We start from the raw sequence: 23,526 nt of genomic DNA, 5'->3' as shown, positions 1-23,526 counted from the left end.
TCTCCTTCCCCACACAGAGACAACAGAGCAGTCAAGCAGAACAGGCAAGAGGAACTAAGCTTAGCAAGAGGTCCAGTCTGGGAGGCAACATGTTCTCCATGGGTGCAAGACTCTCCTGCCCTGCCAAGAGACATCAGGGCAACCAGGGGGCGTGGCAAGGAAATCCTAGCTGACCGCTTCCCTACCAATAGACATCTAGTAGCTCAGCCTAAGAAAACATATACTCCCTGAAGCAGCACTAGCAGGAAGCAGTGGGAATTCTATTGATACCAGATAAAGAAAGCAAAAAAAAATAACAGCACAAAAACTCTGAAAATTAAACTATCATTGAAACCACAGCCCACAAAAATAGGCTAAGACCTGCATGATAAAATAGGAGTGGCTAAAAGAGAGTGACTGCCTATGAAAATAAAAGATTGAAATAGGCCCCAGAGGCTCCTAACATAATAGATAAAATATCTAGGATTCAATGGAAAATCACCTGTCATACCAAGAACCAAGAAAAATCACAACTTGAATAAGAAAAGACAACTAATCTCAACACCAAGATGAATCAGATGTTGGAATTACCTGAAAAGGATTTTAAATCAGCCATTATAAAAATGTTTTGACAATCAATTACAAATTTCTTAAAACAAATGTAAAAATAGAAAATCTAAGCAAAGAAATAGAAGTTATAAAAATAACCAGATGGAAATTATGGAACTAAAAAGTACAACAACAGGAATAAAAACCTCACTAGATGGGCTCCATAGTAGAGTGGAGATGACAGAGGATACAATTAGGGGACAGAGCAATAGAATTAACGCAACCCAAACAACAGAGAGAAGAAAGGCTGAAAAAAAAATGAACAAAGTGACCTGTGGGACAATAACAAAAGATCCAATATTTGCATCATCTGAGTTCCAGAAGGAGAAGAGAAAGAGAGCAGGGCTAAAAGAGTATTCAAAGAAATATGTCCATCTTAGTGAAAAAGACACTATATAGCTACAGAAATCAAGACAGTGTGGTATTGGTAGAGGGTAGACAATAGATCAGTGGAACAGAATAGAGAACCCAAAAATAGACCCACACAAATATACTCAACTGCTTTTTGACAAAAGTCCAAAAGCAATTCAATGGAGAAAAATCGCCTTTTTAACAAACAGTACTAGAGCAATTTGACATCTATAGGCCAAAGAAAAGAAAAGAACCTTAACCTAACGCCTTACACAAAAATTAACTCCAAAGGATCATGGACTTAAATGTAAACATAAAACTGCAAAACTTCTAGAAAAAAAAAACAGGAGGAAATCTTCAGGATCTAAAGCTAGGTAGGGTTCCTAGACTTGCTACAAAAAACACAATCCACAAAAGGAAAAAATGATAAATTGGGCCTCATCATAAGTAAAATCTTTTGCCCTGGGAAAGTCCATGTGAAGAGGATAAAAAGATAAGCTAAAGACTGGGAGAAAATATTTGCAAACCACATATCAGACAGAGGACTAGTATCTAGACTATATAAAGATCTCTCAAAATCCAACAGTTAAAAACAACAAGAATCCAACTATAAAATGGGTAAAAGACATGAATAGACATTTCACAGAAAAGGATATAAAAATGACAAAAAAGCACATGAAAAGATATTCAACATCACTAGCCATCAGGGAAATGTGTGGTTTTAATAAAAACCACGATGAGATATCACTACATGCCTATCAGAAAGGCTAAAATAAAATATAATGACAAGACCAAATGCTCGTGAGGTTTGGAAAAACTGGATCACTCATTTGTTGCTAGTCAGAAGACAAAATGGTAGAGCCAGTTGGTTTCTTATAAAACTAAACACTCAACTACCATATGACCCAGCAATTGCACTCTTGCACATTTATGCTAGAGAAATGAAAACACAGTTCACACAAACACCTGTACACAAATGTTCATAGCAGCTTTATTTGTAATAGCCAAAAACTGCAATCAGCCCAGATATCCTTCAACAGGTGAATATATACCATAGAATCCTACCCACAGTAAAAAGGAACAAACTTTCGATATAGGCAACAACTTGGATGAATATCCAGGAAATCCTACTGAAAGAAAAAAAGCCAATCCCAAAAATTTACATACTGTATAATTCCATTTATATAACGTTCTTGAAATGACAAAATTTTGGAAAAAGGACAGATTAGTGGTTGCCTGGGTTTAGGACCTACGGAATCTCAGAGGAGGGAGGTGAGAGTAATTATAAAAAGGGAACACAAGGGATTCTAGTAGTGTTGGAACTGTTCAATACCTTGATGCTAGTGGTAATAAAATTTTATAAAACTTAATATACACACAACAATGAGTACAAGTAAAACTGGAGAAATAACGAAGAAGATTAGTGGATTGTGTCAATGTTAATATCCTGGTTATCATATTTACCATAGTTTTGCAAAATGTTACCATTCAGGGAAACTGGACAAAGTGTACAAGAGATCTCTCTGTATTATTTCATACAATTGCATGTTAATCTACAATTACCTCAATAGAAATTTCAATTAAAAAAAATGAATGGCCAAATCTCAAACTATAGCTCAGAGAAAGAACAATAATGTAGACAGGGTGTCACAAATTCAGCCACATCCCTCCAGAAGTAATAGGACAGAGCTGCCTAAGTTATCCATAAGGAAGATGACAAGAAATTGCAAGGAAAGTACACAGTCAATCTGTAGCCTAAAATTATAGAGAGAGGGAGAGACAGAGATGGGAAGGAAGGTTGATTATATTATAGCCTGATTTATAATGTAAGTTCCAATCAGGCAGGGAATTACTTTGTTCTGTTCCCCATTCTATCCCCAGTGCTTAAAACAGTGCCTTGTATATAGTTGACAATAAAAATCTGTTAAATGGGGCTGGCCCGGTGGCTTAGCAGTTAAGTGCTTGCACTCCGATGCTGGCGGCCCAGGTTCGGATCCCGGGTGCGCACCGACGCACCGCTTCTCTGGCCATGCTGAGGCCGCGTCCCACATACAGCAACTAGAAAGATGTGCAACTATGACATACAACTATCTACTGAGGCTTTGGTGGAAAAATAAATAAATAAATAAAATTATAAAAAAAAAATCTGTTAAATGAATTAACTGGTTGAGGCTACACACAGCATTGTGCATGCATTCTCTCGTGTGCCCCACAGTCCCCTCCTTCTTGGTAATACTAGGTATTAATTTTACAACCCTAACCTACAGGTTAAAATTCAAACTCCTTTGCCTGGTAATCAAAGCTGGTCCCAGACAACTTTCCACCCTCAGCAACAGTACCACAACTTACTGATTATGGTTTTTTAAACATCTCGTGATCATACCTCTGTACCTTTGCAGATATTGTTCCTTCACTCTAAATGTTTTTCCTCCCTTGTCTGCCTGCAGAATTATCAACAACTAAACTAAACTGACGCACCGCTGGTTAAGCCATGCTGTGGCGGCGTCCCATATAAAGTGGAGGAAGATGGGCACAGATGTTAGCCCAGGGCCAGTCTTTCTCAGCAAAAAAGAGGAGGACTGGCATTGGATGTTAGCTCAGGGCTGGTCTTCCTCACCAAAAAAAAAAAAAAAAAAACTATAAGAACAAAAATTAAACTACATGGAAATAAGAATATCACAAATTTTTCATCTTTATATTACTATAAAGATAGGGCTTAGGTTACTACCCAGAATACATAACCATCCAATTTATTATTAACTATTATAAAAGTGAACACATTTTTTTAAAACATTTGTAAATAAGATTTTAAAATAAAAATTTCTATAATTTAGTGGATAGTTAGTATAAATCAGGCAGAAACAGTATTATACAAAAGTACATGCACATTATCACCAAAGATGTCTATTTTTAAATAGCATCTTTTTAAAAAGTGAAACTAGTAAAAATCCTAATAAACTATTGACTATTTAGATTTATTTAAATCTATTGTTTTATTTAATGGCATTCAGTTTGGTATTTAGGATCAAGTGAGTTATGCTGAATTTTCAATTCACCATAAATAATGATTAAAAACTTGAAAAAAACCATTAAAAATTGCTATATTTTCAAAAATTAGAAGTTCAATTTGCACAGAATAGATCTGTAAATACGTACTTCAATGGAAGTTATTAAACAGCAAAATATAAAGCAGATGAGTCTCCTTGGCAGAATAACAAAATTCCCGTGGTATTTTTTGTAAATATAAGGGTATACACAAGTAATTTGCTCTAAAACATCTCCTGTTTTTCATCTTTTGGCTCCACAACTGGCAAGTTTCACATTCTCCAAGTACACAGATAAAAAATACTGTACTTATATAGCACAAAGAAAGTTTAATCTATATTAAATATTCTCTTTCAAGTAAGGGCAATTTGTTTTAACACAGATGATGTCTTATGGTCAAAAATATTTCTTTAATTATTTCCTTTATTTTAACATTGACAAAGACATTCAAATATACCACTGAAGGTATGCTAAACTAGAAAAATCAGCAAATAAATAAAAGAATAAAAACTGTGTAACAGAAATAGGAAACCTTTCATTCTTCCCCCAACAGATATTCTCACAAGCTAGCAGGAAATTCAATCGAGTTTGAATTTATAATCCATGATTGCTAAAACCTATCAAAATCAGTTTCTCCTTCAAGTCACTTTATCAGAATGTTTGTTCTTTGATAAAGACTATAAAATCATTAACCAGTTAAAGTACAAAAATAATTATCTAACAGTATTTCTTACCTTTTATATGCTTTAATACTGACAAGTCAGAAACAGTGACTGAACAAAATATTAAGCTGCCTGCAGCAAGACAGAAACAAAGCCACAAAAAGCCACCCAGTGTGCAAGTAATAACCACAGTTACAAACCAAAAAATTGATCTCATGTGAATACCAAGTGAGGTGTTTTTCAGAAGCAAACAGGCCAAAATGAACAGTCACCAAAATTTAACTACAAAGACATCGTTCATTACCAACTAATATATGCTGACCTTGGCCACCTGATAGAAAGAATACTTAAAACTCCTCCTATGCTTTCTTTACTTGAAAGTGTGGCTTCTAGCTTAATTTAAAATAAAAGTTAAATTCAACTGAAACAGCACTGGACTGGCCAGCCTATTGGAACAGCATTAATGGATGATGATGTTCCACTGAGAGAAAACACTTACTAAAAACTGTGCAAGTCTATAAACAAATGAACAACATATTTGCTTTTAAATTAACTATTTTTAATTTTAAAAAGGTATTTGAAGTACTGACGTTTAAAACTATTTATGGAGAGCAGAATTATTAACAGAAATATTTTCTTTTTTTTGTTATTAATATAAATCAACAAGCATTTATTGAGTAACCATGGGAGAGATACTGTTAGGGATACAAGGATAAATAAAATCTGGATTACTGCCTTCAAACAATTTACAGTGTAATAAGAATAAATAGACAAGTTCACAGGTAACAATGATACAATCCATTCCCAATTCATTCAGCAATATGTATTGAGCATCTATTTGTCAGGCATATTTCTCAGTGCCAGGAATACCAAGACACATAAGACTACAGTCCCTAGTCTCAAGAAGCTCACAACCTACTAGCAGTGACAAACATGGAAACAAATGCCACACAATTCAACAGGTTCACAAATACAAACTGGTTATAAGCTCAGTGAGGATAAACAGGAAGTATACACAACATTGCTAGAGATCATCAGGGAAGACTTCACAGAATATAAAAGAATGAAGTATAAAATGCTACAAAGACACAGAGAAAGGAAAGAACATAGCTTAGTAGAGAACTCAAAAAGCTTTTATTAGGAAGAGAACCTCATTTTGCAATATACACATGTATCAAATCATCACCTTAACCTTGCACACTGTTATATGTAAAGTATTTCTCATTAAAGCTGGAAAAAAATATTTTTTAATTAAAAAAAAAGGACATCTTTGATAAGCCTTGAGGAATACTTACGAAAGGAGTACACCTATGTGTGTGTATGTCTGTCTGCAAAGGTGTATGTAGCAGGTGACTCTGGAAGCAGACAGCCCTGGGTTTAAATCCTAACTCTACCATTTAATAGCTGTGTGACTGTGCCTTTTAATTAATCTCCTGGAAACTCAGTTTTCTTATCTTCAAAATGAGGATAGTAATACCTACTTTGCAGAGTTGTAAAACGTAAACAAGATAAGGTATTTAACGTGTCTGGGTTTGGAGAGACTTATTAAAAAGTAGTCATTACTGGGCTGGCCCGGTGGTGTACTGGTTAAGTTCGTGTGCGCAGCTTCAGCACCTGGGGTTCTCAGGTTCGAATCCCAGGTGTGGACCTAAGCACTGCTCATCAAGCCATGTGTGGCAGCATCCCACATAGAAAATACAGAAAGATGGGCACGAATGTTAGCTCAGGGCTAATCTTTCACAGCAAAAAGAGGAGGATTGGCAACAGACGTTAGCTCAGAGCCAATCTTCCTCAAAAAAAAAAAGTAGTCATTACTGGAGTAATGTCAGCACCATGGCAGGGTGAGTTGTTCCCTTTGTCTCTCCCCTCTAAGTTACAACTAAACGGACATTCATTAACCAGCAGAGGATTCCATACACACCACAACAGCAGTCCTGAGAGAGCCACATAGCCATACATCTGAAGGTGGGTGGACTGGATCCCGGGGAAGCAGTGCAACTGGGTGAGCGGACCCCTTCCCCTCCCCAGCGACAGCGATCCAGGTTGTAGGTCCTTATACAGTGGCCAGAGCAACTGTAAGAGAAGGCAGGGACAGACCGGCCAGTGCACGAATGCTTTCAGAGTGGTGGCCTGCCCCATAGGAGTGCCCATCGTGCCATGGTGGCCCCACCCATGTGAACGCTTCCCAAGTGGCAGTGGATCAGACCCTGTGATGCAGCCCTCCCCATGACACACAGTGGCTCAGCTGAGCCGCCCGTGAGTGCAAAGCTGGCCTGCACGCGAAATAAAGTGTCCCTCCCTTCTCACCTAGCGCAGAAGTTGGGCCAGTCCCCTGCCAAGCACAGTAGTCCTGTCCGCACAACAGCGACCCACTAGTGGAGCACAGGAGCCCCACCTGCACAAGCCTGCATGACCCAATTAGTGGCTGTGGCCAGGCTACGCAAATGCAGAGCAGCCCTACTGGCATGACTTCCAGTAGACAGGGCAGGATCAGAAAACACAGCTCCTGCCCCTACCGCCTGCAGTGGCAGGTGAAATCTGCAATCTGATACTACCAACAATGTGCCAACAAAGGATCGATTCATCAAACACCATGAAGAATTACAGTAACACATCAGCAGAAGGAAGATGACAAGTCTCCAGAAATCAATCCTGAAGTCACAGAAATTTACAATCTAAATGACAGAAAATTCAAAATAGGTGTCATAAAGAAACTCAATGAGTTACAAGAAAACTCAGAAAGACAGTTCCATGAGCTCAGGAATAAAATTAATGAGCAGAAGGAATACTTCACCAAAGAGATAGAAGCTCTAAAAAAAAAAACAAACAGAAATTCTGGACATGAGGAATACAATTAATGAGATAAAAAATAATCTAGAAACCATAAAAAATAGAGCTGACGTTATGGAGGACAGAATTAGTGATTAAGGGGATAGAAATATAGAAAAGCTTCAGGTGGAGGAGAGGAGAACTAAGATATTTAAAAACTGAAGAAATTCTTCAAGAAATATCCAACTTGGGGCCAGCCCTGTGGCGCAAGCAGTTAAGTGCACGTGCTCCACTGCAGCTGCCCGGGGTTCACTGGTTCGGATCCCAGGCGCACACCGACGCACCGCCTGTTAGGCCGTGCTGCAGCAGCATCCCACATAAAGTAGAGGAAGATGGGCACAGATGTTAGCCCAGGGCCAATTTTGCTCAGCGAAAAAGAGGAGGATTAGCATTGGATGTTAGCTCAGGGCTGGTCTTCCTCACAAAAAAAAAAAAGAAAGAAAAGAAATATCTGACTCAATTAGGAAAAGCAACATAAGGATTATAGGTATTCCAGAGAGAGAAAAGGGGGAGGAAGGAGCAGAGAGCTTGTTCAAAGAAATAATAGCTGAGAGCTTCCAAAACCTGGAGAAGGAACTGGACTTACAAGTACATGAAGCCAATAGAACTCCTAAGTACATCAATGCAAAAAGACCTTGTCCAAGGCATATAACAGTAAAACCGGAAAAAGTCAATGACAAAGAAAAAATATTAAGGACACCAAGGCAGAAGAAAATAACCTACAAAGAAACCCGTATTAGGCTTTCAGCGGATTTCTCAGCAGAAACCTTACAGGCTAGGAGAGAATGGAATGATATATTCAAAATACTGAAAGAAAAAAAGTCCAGCCAAGAATACTCTATCCAGCAAAACTATCCTTCAGACACAATGGAGAAATAAAAGCTTTCCCAGATAAAAGCTGAGTGAGTTCATCACCACTAGACCTCCCTTACAAGAAATGATGAAGGATGTCCTCTTATCTGAAACAAAGAGGCAAAGGTTTACTAAGCTTTGAGCAAGAAGATAAATAGACAAAATCAGAAAATTGCAGCTCCTTATCAGAACAGGTTAGTAAACACTTAATTACACACAAAAGATAAAGGGAAGGAAAGCATCAAAAATAACTATAAACACTTCAATTTAGTCAAAAACTCACAACACAAAAAGGAACAATTTGTGACAACAATAACTCAGAAGAGGAAGAGGAAAGGGATGGAACCTGCTTAGGCTAAAAGAGTTAAGAGGCTATCAGAAAGTGGACTATCTCACTTACGAGATCTTTCATACAAACCTCACGGTAAGCACTAAACAAAAAATCAGGGCAGAGCCACAAATCACAAATAATGAGAAAATTAAGAAAACCATCACAGAAAACCACCAAACTAAAATGGCAGTCAGAAATAGAAGGGAAGAGAAACAAGGGAGATATAGAAGAACCAGAAAACAAGAGATAAAATGGTAGTGTTAGGCCCTCATATATCAATAATCACTCTAAATGGAAATGGATTGAATTCTCCAATCAAAAGACACAGAGTGGCCACATGGATCAAAAAACAAGACTCAACAATATGCTGCCTCCAGGAAACACATCTCAGCTCTAAAGACAAACACAGACTCAGAGTGAAGAGATAGAAGACAATACTCCAAGCAAATGGCAAGCAAAAGAAAGCAAGTGTTGCCATACTTATATCAGACAAAGCAGACTCAAGATAAACAAGACAATGAGAGACAAAGAGGGGCAATATATAATGATAAAAGGACATTCCACCAAGAGGAAATAACACTTATGAATATATATGCACCTAACACATGAGCACCAAAGTATATAAAGCAACTACAAACAGACCTAAACAGAGAAACTGACAGCAACACAATAATAGGAGGGGACCTCAACACCTCACTTACATCAATGGATACATCATCCAGACAGAAAGTCAACAAGGAAACAGTGGCCTTAAATGAAATACTAGACCAGATAGACTTAATGGACATATATAGAACATTCCATCCAAAAACAGCAGAATACACATTCTTCTCAAGTGCACATGGAACATTCTCAAGGATAGACCATATGTTAGGAAACAGGCAAGCTCAATAAATTTAAGAAGATTGAAATCATGTATCAAACAACTTTCCAACCACAATGCTATGAAACTAGAAATCAACTACAAGAAAAAGGTTGGGAAACGCACAAATATGAGGAGACTAAACAAAATGCTACTGAACAACCACTGGATAATTGAAATCAAAAATACCTGGAGATGAACGAAAATGAAAATACAACATACCAACTCATATGGGATGCAACAAAAGCAGTACTAAGAGGCAAATTTATAGCAATACAGGTCTACCTGAACAAACAAGAAAAATCTCAAATAAGTAATCTTAAACTACACCTAACAGAACTAGAAAAAGAAGAACAAACAAAGTCCAAAGACAGCAGAAGGAGGGAAATAATAGAAATTAGAGCAGAACTAAATGAAATTGAGACCAAAAAAACACTAGCAAGGATTAATGAAACTAAGAACTGGTTCTTTGAGAAGATAAACAAAATTGACAAACCCTTAGCCAGTCTCACTAAGAAAAAAAGAGAGAAGGCTTAAATAAACAAAATTAAAAATGAAAGAAGAGAAATTACAATGGATACCACAGAAATACAACGGAATACAAGAGAATACTATGAAAAACTATATGCCAACAAACTGGATAACCTACAAGAAATGGATAAATTCTTAGACTCATACAACCTCCAAAACTGGATCAAGAAGAAATAGAGAATCTGAATAGACCACTCACAAGTAAAGAGATTGAAACAGTAACCAAAAACCTCCCGGTCCAGGACCAGATGGCTTCTCTGGAGAATTCTACCAAACATTCAAAGAAGAGTTAAAGAAGGAAGTAACTATCCTTCTCAAACTATTCCAAAAAATTGAAGACAACGGAATGATCCTAAGTCATTCTATGAGGCCAACATCACCCTGATACCAAAACCAGACAAAGACAACACAAAGAAGGAAAATTACAGGCCAATACTGCTGATGAACATAGATGCAAAATCCTCAACAAAATATTGGCACATCGAATACATTAAAAGGATCATACAGCACAACCAAGTGGGATTTATACCAGGGATGCAGGGATGGTTCAACATTCGCAAATCAATCAATGTGATACACCACTTTCACAAAATGAGGAATAAAAATTACAGTAGATGCAGAGAAAGAATTTGACAAGATCCAACATCCATTTATGATAAAAACTCTCAATAAAATGGGCACAGAAGGAAAGTACTTCAACATGATAAAGACCACGTATGACAAACCCACAGCCAACAGGATACTTAACAGAGAAAAACTGAAAGCCATCCCTCTGAGTACACGAATAAGACAAAGGTGCGCATTCTCACCACTCCTACTCAACATAATACTGGAGGTTTTGGCCAGAGCAATTAGGCAAGAAAAAGAAAGAAAAGGTATCCAAATTGTAAAGGAAGAAGTAAAACTCTCACTGTTTGTGGACAACACAATTCTATATATACAAAACCCTAAAGAATCCACCAGAAAACTATTAGAAATAATCAATAACTATGGCAAAGTTGCAGGGTACGAAATCAACTTACAAAATCAGCTGCATTTCTATTCACAAAAAACGAACTAGCAGAAAGAGAAGTTAAAAATACAATCCCATTCATGATTGCAACAAAAGGAATAAAAACATCTAGTAATAAACTTAACCAAGGAGGTGAAAGATGTACACAACGAAAACTGTAGGACATTATTGAAAGAAATCGAAGAAGATATGAAGAAATAGAAAGATATTCCATGCTCATAGATTGGAAAAATAAACATAGTTAAAATGTCCATATTACCTAAAGCAACCTACAGATTCAATGCAGTCCCAATCAGAATCCCAATGACATTCTTCACAGAAATACAACAAAGAATCCTAAAATTTATATGGAACAACAAAAGACCCCAAATAGCCAAAGGAATCCTGAGAAAAAAGAACAAAGCTAGAGACATCAAAATCCCTGACTTCAAAATATACTACAAAGTTTTAGTGATCAAAACAGCATAGTACTGGCACAAAAACAGACACACAGATCAATGGAACAGAATTGAAAGCCCAGAAATAAAACCACACATCTACGGATAGCTAATTTTCAACAAAGGAGCCCAAGAACATACAATGGAGAAAGGAAAGTCTCTTCAATAAATGGTGCTGGGAAAACTGGACAGCCACATGCAAATAATGAAAGTAGATCATTATCTTATACCATACACAAAAATTAACTCAAAATGGATTAAAGACTTGAATGCAAGACCTGAATCCATAAAACTCCTCAAAGAAAACATAAGCAGTATACTCTTTGATGTCTTAGCAGCATCTTTTCGAATACCACGTCTACTCAGGCATGGAAAACAAAAGAAAAAATAAACAAATGGGACTACATCAGACTAAAAAAACTTCTGCAAGGCAAAGGAAGCCATGAACAAAATGAAAAGACAACTCACCAAATGGGAGAAAATATCTGCAAATCATATATCCAACAAGGGGTTAATTTCCAAAATATATAAAGAACTCATACAATTCAACAACAAAAAAACAAACAACCCAATCAAAAAATAGGCAGAGGATATGAACAGACATTTTTCCAAAGAAGATATACAGATGGCCAACAGGCACATGAAAGATGTTCCACATCACTAATTATTAGGGAAATGCAAATCACAACTACAATGAGATATCACGTTACACCTGTCAGAATGGCTATAATTAACAAGAAAAAAATAACAAATGTTGGAGAGGATGTGGAGAAAAGGGAATGCTCATACACTGCTGGTGGGAATGCAAACTGGTGCAGCCACTATGGAAAACAGTATGGAGATTTCTCAAAAATTAAAAATAGAAATACCATATGATCCAGTTATCCCACTACGGGGTATTTATCCAAAGAACATAAAACCAACAATACAAAGAGATTTATGCACCCCTATGTTCATTGCAACACTATTCACAACAGCCAAGACATGGAAGAGACCCAAGTGCCCATCAACTGATGAATGGATAAAGAAGATGTGGTATATATACACAATGGAATACCACTCAGCCATAAAAAAAGACAAACTCGTCCGATTTGCAACAACATAGATGGTATGTTGTTGAGGGTAACATAATACCCTCAACATTGAGGGTATTATGTTAAGCTAAATAAGCCAGAGAGAAAAAGACCAATACTGCATGATTGCACTCATACGTGGAAGATAAACAAACACATGGATAAAGAGAACAGATTAGTGGTTACCAGAGCAGAAGGGGGCTGGGGAGTGGGCAGAAGGGGTAAACGGGCACATATGTATGGTGACGGATAAAAATTAGACTACTGGTTGTGAGCACGATGCAGTCTATACAGAAATTGATAAATAATAATGTACACCTGAAATTATGCAATGTTATAAACCATTATGATCGCAATAATTGGAAAAAAAGATGATGTGGTATATATATGTACGATGAAATACTACTCAGCCATAAAAAAAGACAAAATCATCCCATTTGCAACAACATGGATGGACCTTGAGGGTATTATGTTAAGTGAAATAAACCAGACAGAGAAAGACAAAACACCATACAATTTCACTCATATGTGAAAGATAAACAAACACAGAGATAAAGAAAACAGATTAGTGGTTACCAGAGGGGAAGGAGGTTGCGGGGTGGGCGAAAGGAGCAAAGGGGCACATATGTATGGTGACAGAAAAACTAAACTATTGCTGGTGAGCACAATGCAGTCTACACATAAACTGATATATAATAATATACGCTTGAAATTATACAGTTATAAACCAATATAACCTCAATAACATAATCAAAGAAAAACATTAAAAAATAATAATAAAATAAATAAAAATGGTTAGAATGGTAAAAATCTCTTCTCCTTTGAAATTTATACCATTCAGCTTTACCAAGTCCTACCCCATCTAGCTGTTATTTGTCTGCAAATCTGCCCCTCAATCTCCTCTTGCCCCAAAATCTTATTCTCTAACCCAATTCTTATCTTCACCCATGGAGATTTTAAACTCTGCAGTCTTTCTCTTCTCCAAAGACCCATTCAATCCAGCTCCATTTCAACTACACACTGCTACTGCCCACAGCTTGAATCCAAAACTGTCTGATCTCTGCAATGCTAAATGTTAATATTCTAGTTAAGGCTATAACCTGCTATGTTCTGTCTCTCTCAAGTCTTAACTGCTACTATACTTACTCTTTGACCTCAAAGAGATCTCCACTGATCAAACTATTTTCCCTAAAATTTATTAGCTTCCCCTATATTCTCTCCCATCTAGGGTGAAAACACGCCACTTATCATCCAGAACTGGGATACTTTTAAGAGTGAAATAGGGTGCTATTCTTTATTACGCTGGGACAACAGGTATAAACCCAGACTATCCCAGGCAAACTGGAGCATATAGTCCCCCTACTTCTTTCCCTACACATATTGAATCAACTGACTTCCCCTGACATTCTGCCTTTCTCCTGCACTTACACTAACAACCTGCAACTCTGATTCTGACTCTGAATCCTTCTTCACAACTCCTAGCCATTTTTTTTAAAAGCTTGGCTAACTCTTACTAGCATTTCAAGATTGTGCTCATATCACCTCCTCCAGGCAGCCTTCTCTGCCTCTGCTCTTGGATATCATAGCACTCGGTAACGACAGTGTCCTATTCATGATTATATCCTCATGTTTCTCACACAATGTCAGGCATATAGGTGTATATCTACAGATGCACTCAATAAATTTTAAAGTTTTACTCTAATTATCTCCTATGCATTTATTCTACAATGCATCATCTGAAAAATGATTACCTTTATAATTTCATATAGATTAAACAAGTCAAAAAAGGTACTTCTAAATTAACAGATAGCAATTACACTAATAAAAACTAGCAGGTATTTTTCTTAGACTTAAAATTTTGTCTTCCTCATACATTCATTTACTCTGGTTTTTTTTTACTATTATTCTTTGCCAGTGATTCTGTCCTCTTCTAATTGCAACAAAGTTTAGAAATACATGGAGCATAAGCAGAAATCAAAGGATAAGTAGGAAAAGTAAATTTCAGAACATATATATCAAATGATCCTATCTTACAAACTATACAAACATAAGCAAGTGCGTTTTTGAGTATATGTATTTTAAAAGTCCAAATTGATATATAACAAACTTTTAACATTGGCTCTCTCTTAAGAATGAGACTTGCAATAGTAGGAAGAATGTCACTTTTTACTTTATGTATCTCCAGTTTATATTTTTACAAAAGGCGGGTATTTGTTTTATAATGTAAAAAATACATATAAAGAAAAGACTCCCCAACAAGTTTTTTTGAGACTGAGGATTATGAGGTAAAAACCAAATTTCACCTACGGAATGCTTAACATTAAAAATTATTTCTCCTTCTAATATAATTGAATTATTTTTCTTTAGAAAATGACAAAGGTACTTACTTATGTCATGATAGTTACTTCTCTGAAAAATCTCCCAAATGTATTCCCACTCCTAGAATGCTTCTGGTTTCCACTGAACGATTTCATCCCTGTTCCATATCCAGTGCTCCTGAACCAGTTCTAGGTCTAATTGAGCATCTCAATAATTAATTGGTCTAACTGCAGGTCCTACCATTACTGTCGTTACACAGCAAAGGAATCTTTGTCTTTTTGCTCTATGTCTTAATAAAGCCTTTCATTCATTCATTCATTCATTCATTCATCAAATAAGTACTTATAAACTGTCTGCAATACGCCAGGCACTGAGTGAGGTCCTGTGTATACAGAGATAAAAAGTTCTCCTCACAGCCTCAGGGAACTTATTAGAGGAGAAGCAGTTCTAACATGTAACAATAATTGCTATAAGGAATCCCTGGGCAAAGTGTACTAAAGCACAGAAGTATAATCTAAGCCTGGCTGGAGCAAAAGGAAGGAAAAGGCTTCACAGACCCCAGTAACCCATCTAGAGTAGTCCCTTCCTCACTGAAACTTTCTTCTTTCCACTCAACCAAAATATGACTGTCCCTGCTTTGAAAATACTTCTTAAAAGTTGCCTCCTACTCCTTCCGCCAAAAATTCCGCTTGTTCCTAAATATCATATAATTCTTAAAAAAAAACAACCAAATCTGTGAAACTTAAAAGCAAGCAAGGAAGGAAGGAAGAGAACACTCACTGAATGCCAGCTCTACATAAGTACCAGAGAGAACAGGTACTTAAATCTTTTCTCATTGTGCCTGGCTCTGCTTTGTCTCTATTAACTTGCTTATTTATCACTTGCATTTTAATCTACTTCCCACTTGAAACTGTGCATTTTTCAAAGACGAAGACTTAGACTGCTACTGCTTTATAATGCCCACAGAGACTAGATATATATTCCTAGGTATAACCAACTGGTTAGAAGGTAGCAGTGGGTAAATCATGGGTGGAGGAAGAACTTCTGCAGACTTCTGTTGTTTAAAATGAATTTCAATTGCTGGCTAGTGCCAGTGGATCAAATACAACATAAATCTCCTAGTTTTCTTAACTTTAACTTAATGCAACCAAATGTAAAAACTTCAGCCAATGTATATTTACAGTAGGAATGATGTTTTTTAAAAAAGCTTGGAATAAACAATTTTATCTCCAGCAACCTCAGAGAACTGGAATGAAAAAGCAAATTGTAAATGAGTTTTGAATGAATAGTGTACTAAGAAATCAGGCAATTCCCAAGAGAGACATTAACTATACAAAATCTATATCTCTTAAAAGAAAATATAGATCATGAAAAACAAAAAGAGGGACTGTTCAAGATTAAAAGAGATTAAAGAGACATAAGAATCAAATGCAATACATGAATCCTGGATCCAAAAAACTCGAAAAAAAATTTTTAGGGACAATTGGGGAGATCTGAATGTGGATAATTATATTAAATATATTCTTAATGTTAATTTTCTTATATGCGATATTGATATTATGATCATGAAGGAAATTATCCATATTCTTTGGATATGCATACAAAAAAATTTATATTATCATGATCTCTTTAATATAGTTTCGAATGGTTTTAAAAATATATAAATATAAAAAGAGAGACAAAATGTTAACAGTGAGTCAATATAGATGAAAGGTAATATGGGTGTTCATTGCCCAGTATTTTCAATTTTTTTGTAGCACTGAACATTTTCAAAGTGACATGGTGAAGGCGTGGAAAGACAGGAAGCACAAGAGGAGGCCAGCTTGACTAAACATAAGGAGTAAAAGCAGCACTAGTCTCAGCAAACATGAAAACCAGCTGCGTGATCTTGGGCACGTCACAGAACCTCTCTGGGCCTCACCTGAAGGAGGAGGAAGTGGATGATCTCTAAGATCCCTTCCAGCTATAAAATCCCATTATTCTACTACTTCTGATTCAGTTCTAAAACTCAAAAGATAACAATATGCAAAGTGGAAAAAGTCATTGGACTGTTGTAAGGATAAAATTAAAGTGTTTACAACAGCTAGCCAAATGCCTGTCACGCAGAACACAAACAATAAATATTAACTCCTCTCTTTTTAGAAAACATCTTAAAAATTCTTCAGCAAAAAAACGAAAGATAGGACTAACAATTAACTTAGGAGAAATAAGTAACACAGAATTGGAAAGATTTATTTTAATATCCATTCAATTTCAGTTTGTGCCTAAAATATCAATTCTAAGAGGCTAAACATGCTCTGATGAAGCCACAAAGACAAAAAGATAATAAATGAACCTCCTAAGAGGTTAAACAAGCTGAATGCTTGCAAGCGAGCTTAGGATGATATACATCTAATGGCAGGATGGCTCCTGAATCTGCAAAATAAAATAACAATAAAATTATATCAGAACTTTGGGTAACAGTCTAGGAAGATTTCAGACTGGTTTAAAATTTTAAGACTTATCTCTTAAAAAGAGGGCATAGGGTAGAAGCCTTAAAATTCAGTATAAAAGTATAGCCAATTATTTTCACTTCCAAAAAGATTCTGAAGTTAAATAAAATTAAATTCATAATTAATTAAAAGGATATAGTAAAATTTCAGGGAGAAAAGCCAAAAATATTAACTAGTACACATTACAAATTTGCCAGATGTTTTTATTTCCAGCATTAACATTATTTCTAGCATTATAATTAATTTCCCTATTGGCAAAATAACCAATCCTTGACTTAATGGGGAAGATAGTTGTCTAAAAAGTTTCTGCACATGATGCCAGCATCCACCCAGTTGCTCAAAAACCCCAAATCTTGAAGTCATCCTTGAGTACGTTCTCTCTTTCCACACTCAAACTATCCACAAGTCCCATAAATTCTGAGTTAAAAAAAATGCATCTCAAATCCATCCATCTCTTCTTGCTAGCACCTTATCAGGCCACCACTATCTCTCACCTCAGCTCCTAAAACTGCCAGCTTTCACTTTCACCTCAGCCAGTCCATTCCTCACACAGTAGCTAAAATGATGATATCATTTAGAATAAAATACAAACTTCTTGCCAAACCCTTCAAAGCTCTGCATATTTCTATAACTTCTTCCTACCCATCTCTGCCTCTCTCACTAAGTCAGCCACGTTGGGGTTTTTCTGTTCCTCAAACTCACCAAGCTCTTTCCTCCTTCAAAGTCTTTGTACCCACTATTCCCTTTTTTTCTGGCAGCTTTATTGATATGTTATTGACATATAACATAAGTTTAAGGTGATAATTAGATACACGTATACATTGCAAAATGACTACCGCAATAAGGCTAGTTAACCTCTCCATTCCTTCACATAATTCCCCTTGTGTGCGTGTGTGTGCGTGTGTGCATGTGTGTGTGTGTGTGGCAGATTTAAGATCTACTCTCTTAACAACTTTCAAGTATATAATACAGTATTGTTATAGTCACCATGCTGTGCATTAGATCCCCAGAACTTAATCGTCTTATAGCTGAAGTTTGTACCCTTTGACCAACATCTCCCATTTCCCCCACTCCCCAGCCCCCAGCAACCACCGTTCTACTCTCTATTTCTGAGTTCAGCTTTTTAAGATTCTACATTTAAGTGAGAACATACAGTATCTGTCTTCCCTGCCTGACTTCTTTCATACCACTATTCCTTCTAATAAGAATGCTTTCCCCACCAAAAACACCACACACACACCCCCCCCACACACACACACACACACTCCACTTTTAAAATAGCTCCTTCTCATACACAGGCTTCATCTTAAATATCAAAAAAGAGCCCTTTGTGACCACCCTACCTAAAGTAGCTCCTGCATCCTTATCTCCAAATTATCTGCTTTTTTGCTTTCCTTCAAAAAATGTATTACAATTCATAATTATTTTGTCATTTTTTTAAGCTGTCCCTCCCTTCAAGAATATAAGCTATAAGGATGGGATATCCAGCTTATTCATCATTATATCCCCAGAAGCAGCAAACTGTCTGATACTTAATGGAAGCCTATCAATGTGCACCAAGTAAATGAAGGAAATAGTAAATGAATATATGACTATATTAGACAAGGGACTAATAATGCTATTAACAGAAATACACAAGCCAGAAGGAGGAGCAAGCATTTGAGAAGAAAAATAAGATATACTCAGTTTGGTGCCAGCTGGTTGAAAATATAGGACCAGTGGGTACACAGGTTGGAAAAGAGATATGGATTAGGATTCTGCAGATTGTAACTGTTAGTTGAAAAAAATAATAATTACATCAAAAGTGAGATAGAATTCAGTAGGATAAATGAGCAAAAAATAAATAATACAAATATAAAACGATTACAGCCTGCCTAGGAAGGAGAATAACATAAACAGTACAAAATCAAGACAAGTCAAAACTATTTCACAGTTTTGAGGAAAAAAATACATTTTTTTAAGTAATTTACTAAGAAGAGTAAATTAATCCTACCTTACTGCTATTCATTGCTGGTCATATCTTAGCTAAAGTAGCAGGTCCACGTAGAAGGATTACACATTAGGGATGAGGAAGACACTTGAGAAAACGGTGAAGTGAAGTCTCATGGGAATGATCATAGGTCTAGCCAGAAACATGAGCTGCAAGAAGAAATTCAAGGAGTCAGAACTGTTCATTACAGAGAAAAAGGTAAAAATGGACACAGGGAGGATAGTAGGCTACTACTGGAAATCAACTGCAGCAGCTTATCGCATTCACCACCTTAAGAATACAACTGCTATATAGTTACCTTTTTTTTTTTTTTTAGTGAGGAAGATTAGTCCTGAGCTAACATCTGTTGCCAATCCTCCTCTTTTTGCTGAGGAAGATTGGTCCTGGGCTAACATCTGTGCCCATCTTCCTCTACTTTATATGTGGGACGCCTGCCACAGCATGGCTTGATAAGTAGTGCATAGGTCCACATCCAGGATCCGAACCTGTGAACCCTAGGCCTCCGAAGCGGAGCACGCAAATTTAACCACTATGCCATCGGGTCAGCCCCTTACCTAACTTGCTTATCCCCTGCTTACTCTCTCCCCTTTCTTTCTACAACTCTCTCAATGAGTATTTTACCTTCTCCCCTAACCTATTCCCTCAGTTTTGAAGAGGTAATTCATGTTTTTCTCCTTTTTCACAGCATAAAACTATTTTAAGCTTGAAGCACATCAGAAGCAAGTGACTACACTTGTAAAATATTATTACAGCCTAAAGAAGTAATTAACTATGTAAGAAAAACTTGGTCAAAGGTTGGGAAGGTTTGGGAAGGATTCTCGCGGCAAACACACACTTTATCTAGCCTGCAAAGCATGACTCTTGCATCAGCTGTTCTCTCAATCCCTGATACTCGGAGAATTTCTAAGATGTTTCTTGGTCACTGGCTCTCTTCTTTATCACTGCTGTCAATATATCAGTTTACAGCCCTGTCACAGTTTCTCATTTTTTGCCTTATGCCCTCGTATTTCCAACATTTCATAGATATTACCAGTAAGATTACTCCTTTCCTTCTGGTCCGGAAACTGAGCAAACATAGTGGGTCAGGAATACCTTCTGAGTGTCCCACTCTTCTAATCTTGGGGGCAAAGGGTTCCTTTTTTGCCCCCAGACAAGCATTTTATTCTCTTCTACATTTGGCAAGGTTCTCAAAGCTAGAATTAGTTGGAAATCAAATCCATATATAATGAAAGTGTTATTACATCCCTCTTCTTCCACTAAACTGTGACATGATTGAGGATAGGGATTATTATCTTAATATAGCCAGCAGCCTACACAATACCTGGAACACTGTAGCCACCAAACAAGTGATTACTGAATGAATGAAATTCCAAGGTGAATTACAGCTTTCTCTGATTTGTATACTTTGGTGTAAAGAAAGGCTTTGAGAAGAGTCATTATATTAAATGATAAAATTCATGACAAAGTGATAATTAAATATGAAAATTTTAATCATGACTTCTCTTTTATACTGCTTTCAATAGAGTATCTTCAATTAAACCCCCAAGATATAGTACAGTAAACAGCATTACTTGTAAAGATTTCCAAGGAACAAAATGTAGTGAGTATGGACCTAAACGTACACATTATATATGCTGTCTAATTCTACTCCAAAGACAGACCTCAGAATTACTGAACAATTAATTTAATTTGAAATTTTTTTATCCTCTGTCTATCATCAGAGAGAGTTGACAGTTATCTAAAATTCCATATTCTGGTCTCTCACTGCGATATAGAAAGTTATTTTCAAAGGCCTAAGAACAAGAAAAACAACTATTCAATTGGGATTCCATGCCCAACACTGAGCAGTATCAAGTGTCTTGCTCAAGGAAGCTCGTCAAAGGACCCATGTGTTATTTATCTATCACTCTCCAACTCAAGTCTTTTCTATACTTTTTATTTTTCAATTAAAAAAATACTATTTTTTGTTGGAGAGGATGTGGAGAAACAGGAACCCTCATACACAGCTGGTGGGAATGCAAACTGGTGCAGCCTCTATGGAAAACAGTATGGAGATTCCTCAAAGAATTAAAAATAGAGATACACTATGATCCAGCTATCCCACTACTGGGAATCTATCCAACGAACCTGAAATCAACAATCCAAAGAGACTTATGCACCCCTATGTTCACTGCAGCATTATTCACTATAGCCAAGAGGTGGAAGCAACCTAAGTGTCCCTTGACTGATGACTGGATCAAGAAAATGTGGTATATATATACAATGGAATACTACTCAGCCATAAAAAAAAGACAAAATCGTCCCATTTGCAACAACATGGATGGGCCTGGAGAGCATTATGTTAAGTGAAATAAGCCAGAAAGAGAAAGACAAACACTGTATGATCTCACTCATATGTGGAATATAAACCAACACATGGACAGAGAAAACTGTATTGTGGTTACCAGGGGAAATGGGGGTAGAGGGTGGGCACAAGGGGTGAAGGGAGACATATATATGGTGATGGAAAAACAAAAATGTACAACCCAAAATTTCACAATGTTATAAACTATTACAACATCAATAAAAAAAAAATTTTAAATATAGTATTTTTCCACTTGATACTGAAATAGTTTGGTTAAAAAGAGGTAACAACTTCCTTGCTGGCATTTCTAAATGGAACATATCTTTGTTCAAACTACTATAAACCTATGAATAAAAATTATATTTCTTGTATTACTTCAAAGCTAGTATCATCCTTATCAGAACTCAGCAAAGGTTTCTATAGATAAGTTGAAGATGTATAATAACTACTTTCTAGAGCACCTTAATCTTCCCCACCAACTTCTCCAGCTACACGTGCTACCATCTCTAACTCACACTCATGGACAAATATAGTTCCTATTCCCTAAATGTGCTCCTCTTCACAACTAGGACTAGGGTGAGGCAAGAAAGTTGCCTAGGGTCCAAAATTTACAGAGACGTTCACCCTGCAGTTGCATGACCCTAAAAGTGAGTACTGTCTTAAATTTTGTGTCCTAGGCATCTCTCTTGCCTCCCCCTTGCCCTGACCCTACTTCTCTTTCCCACTGCTACTCCTCCTACTTCTCTACTAAGTAATGCCCAAATTCTGATAACCAAAATCTAATTCTGATAAACCAAATATCTAAAATTAAGCAATGAATTTAAATATAATTTTACATCCATTTAAAATCATGTTTTCAAAGAAAATTTCTTGCTCGTGATGTTAGGTGAAAAACAGATGAGGCAGGAATGCCTATATACAATAAGATTCTAAGGTTTTTTTTAATGTCTCCAGACATTTCTTTAAATTTATGCATAGTATAAAGACATTGCCAAATGTCCTCTGAGGTAAAAATTGCCCCCTGTTGGAGAACCACTGGGTTAGGGTGAGGGCAAAGTTGTTTAGAGACCAGGCAATGGTTTGATTCAAAGACTAGGATTTGGGCTTTGGTTACTTGGGAGAATTTGATCAAATGCAATGTATAAGTTGCATGTGCATGTAAGAGATACCCCTGTGTTGTTTTTTACTCCCCTTTTTTCAGTAGTAGCATCTCAAATCTCTTCTGTTGAACTACTCTCCTTTTATTCTCAATCCATGTAGTTTGAGTGGCACTAGTCATTCCCACTCTCAAGTTCCTGGAATAAGCACCAAGTTCCTAGAATAGGTGCATGACCCAGGTCCAGAAAATCAGCATATTCCTTCCCCCAAGCAGTAGTTCAGGAATGGGTATGTGACCCATTGGACCCATGTGACCTACGAGACTCAATTTCAAAATATTTGCAGGAACTAATTAGAAAGGAAAATTTTCTTTCAGCTGAGGTGGCTAAACTGAAAGAACATAAGTACCTACTTGACAATGAGCCAACCCAGAGAAAAGAATAGCCACGAGATGAAAAGAGAAATGAAGAAAATTCTGAAAACATTTTATCCCTAGATCTAATCACATCTGAATTCAGGTGTGAACAGATGTAGCTGCTGGAATTTAGAATTGCTACAGAACAACAATTCATCCTGGATTTCTCACGTGCCTGCACAATCAGAGCCTTGTGAGCAAGAGGTACTACAAGGATACTTACAGAACAGACAGCTTTGGAAGCTAGAGATAGCATTTCCCTAAATATAGAGGTCTGCAATGAGCTTTGGAGAAA

General features: G+C 36.6%; 1 protein-coding gene across 9 annotated transcripts in view; it reads right to left on the bottom strand.

The window, feature by feature from the left end:
• The window catches only part of FER (FER tyrosine kinase), a 438,558-nt gene that overhangs the window by 402,466 nt on the left and 12,566 nt on the right, over positions 1–23,526 (bottom strand). For 8 of the 9 annotated variants that reach the window (XR_009219711.1, XM_058538168.1, XM_058538214.1 and 5 more), the window contains exon 2: positions 19,378–19,523. The exons of the other annotated variant lie outside the window; for it this stretch is intronic. The gene's annotated coding sequence lies outside the window, so the exon portion shown is untranslated. The remainder of the gene's footprint in view (positions 1–19,377; positions 19,524–23,526) is intronic. 9 annotated transcript variants of the gene reach the window in all.

The sequence above is a fragment of the Diceros bicornis genome, chromosome 1 (genome assembly GCF_020826845.1).
Source record: "Diceros bicornis minor isolate mBicDic1 chromosome 1, mDicBic1.mat.cur, whole genome shotgun sequence".
Classification (NCBI taxonomy): Eukaryota; Metazoa; Chordata; class Mammalia; order Perissodactyla; family Rhinocerotidae; genus Diceros; species Diceros bicornis.
This window is presented reverse-complemented; position numbering and strand designations above follow the sequence as displayed.